The 2485-nt window shown below is 28.1% G+C and overlaps 1 protein-coding gene across 2 annotated transcripts in view; it reads right to left on the bottom strand.

Annotated features, from left to right (window-relative positions):
- Positions 1-278: 278 nt before the first annotated feature.
- The window catches only part of LOC116850110 (ras-related protein Rab-5C), a 9140-nt gene continuing 6933 nt past the window's right edge, over positions 279-2485 (bottom strand). For both annotated transcript variants that reach the window (XM_032827999.1, XM_032828001.1), the window contains exon 6: positions 279-1691. The gene's annotated coding sequence lies outside the window, so the exon portion shown is untranslated. The remainder of the gene's footprint in view (positions 1692-2485) is intronic.

The following is a 2485-nucleotide window of genomic DNA, read 5'->3' as shown; positions in this document are numbered from 1 at the left end:
ATATATATATATATATATATATATATATATATATATATATATATATATATATATATATATATGTATATATCTCAAAGAGCATGAAATATATATACATATGAAATATATGCGTATATGTATATACATATATTTGTACTTGAAAAATGTAAAGGTTTGCCATAAAATTTTCACGAATATCTCTTGATTTTTATCATTATACAAAACATTGTGCAGAATCTTTTTCTCTGAAAGAAAATGCGTGTAATATAGATTGATAGGTACAATATAAATACAATAAATTACAACAGATATTTTATTTGTGTTAACTGCTTATAAAGAATGTAATTTTTCCATCACATGTTAGGAGTTATTGGCGGTTTTAACAATTCGAGTAAAGTGCACATTTACCGAGAAATAGCGAAATAAATTTCTTGTTCTGCTGTTCTCTCATGTAAGTTACATCTTCAGGCATTATTAATTTGGTAACATATAAAGTCGAGGATACGTAACCGCGTTGACATTGCAACGGTACATTGTTAAATTTCCAAGGTCCGCATATATCGTCGTAACTCACACTGCTTTCGAATCCAAGCTCAGAGCGTATTTGTCTGAATAAAATCGCTTTATCATCCGGTATTGTGCACTCAGATAGAAAGCTGCGTTTTATATCTATTATCGCATTCGTTTTATCAGACTTGTTAAATACGTCGCTCATTTCTATACTGTACTTGGACATTTCGTAATGTGGTTAAACAGATAACGCTACGTAACATGTTTACTGAATACAGAAGTATATTAATTAAAATTTAATATACATATATATATACATACATACCAAGTGAATATATAAGTGGACGACGTATCGACAAAATAGTTAATATCTTTTCAAAGCTTATTAGTACTTTACATAAACGGAGATATAAACGCATACACATTTAATATATGTAAAGCAATAAACTATTAAATTTGTACAAGTGAACCATCTTCCTATAGATAAAACTCTGGTAGAATAAATAGGCAATTATAAAGAGCCATCTCAATATTCACAAGTTTATTCTTTTTTGCTGTGTAATCATTTATAATTCATTATGAGTTGTCAATAAAATTAATATACAATATATTTTAGAGCAAGAAATATTATACGTGTTACAAACTAAGAAAGGAAATACATAGTAATAGCAGCAGGAATAGCCTCTCCTATCTTACAAGATCTTTGCGTGCCAAAAATTCATTAGATGTTGCATATTTTAGACGTACTGTTATTATCAATATTTATAGTATAATATATTAATGGTATTATTAATTATTATTAATATTATTATTTATTATCATTAGAGCACATTACTTATTACATAAATCATATTTACCTATATGATTTATAATATATAATGTGTATTTATATATATATATTTTTTTTATTTATATATTTATAACGAACACCGCCCACATTACACTACTCGAATTACAAATGGGAGCTTTTTGTTTCTTTTACCACTTCTTAAAGATTTGATACTCAAAATAGATGATATATCGTTGATTACATTGAGACGCAGGCTTTTAGTCAATCACTCAAGCAAATATTTGCGAATGTCCCATGCACAGTTCACTTCCCATTCTGTATAGTGTTTTTCCCTTCAGGAGTGTGCATCTTCCTCCCAAATTCATTGTAGCACACTTATGGTGTACCTATTTTTGTAGATTATAGTACATATCTGTAATCAGAAATAGATAGTGCGTCTACTGCAGTATTACTCTAAATATGCATGAAGACAGATTTACGTAATGTAACTATAAGTAATACATCAATACAAGTTTCCCATATCAGCAGTATAAAATTCCATCGATAAGTTATGTCGCAATACAAATTCTCGTGAACAACACGCACAAATAATGCATGTGTACTATTTACAATTCACTTGAAACTTACCTAATTTAATCAGGAAATCTCTGAAAAATAACTGATTTCTCAACAGAAAAATAAAATAGTTTTTATGAGCAAACAAATGTATATTTTAGCTAAAATGTTGTTGTTATAGCTCAACATGTAATGCAAATGTGCCATTTATCAACATATACATAAAAGATAGTTTCTTCCGTTACGTGTATATGTGTAACGACGATAAAGAAAAATAAGTCAGAATGTACAATTCTATTGTGTACTGTATTACAATTTTTGTTTAGTATCTACAATGCACAAGATATAACTACTATAAAACATTTTATTCGCTTGGCAAATGTTAAAAACTTTTCTATACAGAAATATAGGATTTATATAATTTTTAACAGAATATATCATTTTGTATGGAAATAAGATTAAATATATATATACAGGGTGTTCGGAAAGTACCGGGACGCCCGAATATCAGGAAAAATATAAGTTTTACAAAAAAATGTTTCAGACAAAAGTTGTGGCGTTTAAAAAGATGTATTTACTGATCACATCAGTTTGACCTTGGGTTGCGTAGCGAAGGTCAGGTCAAGGTCACATTAATTTTTTTAAATGGAA

Source organism: Odontomachus brunneus, unplaced genomic scaffold, assembly GCF_010583005.1.
Source record: "Odontomachus brunneus isolate Ranch 3 - 2012 unplaced genomic scaffold, Obru_v1 Obru_scaffold_134, whole genome shotgun sequence".
NCBI lineage: Eukaryota > Metazoa > Arthropoda > Insecta > Hymenoptera > Formicidae > Odontomachus > Odontomachus brunneus.
Note: the sequence above shows the minus strand (reverse complement) of the source record. Positions and strands in the feature narration are given on the sequence as shown.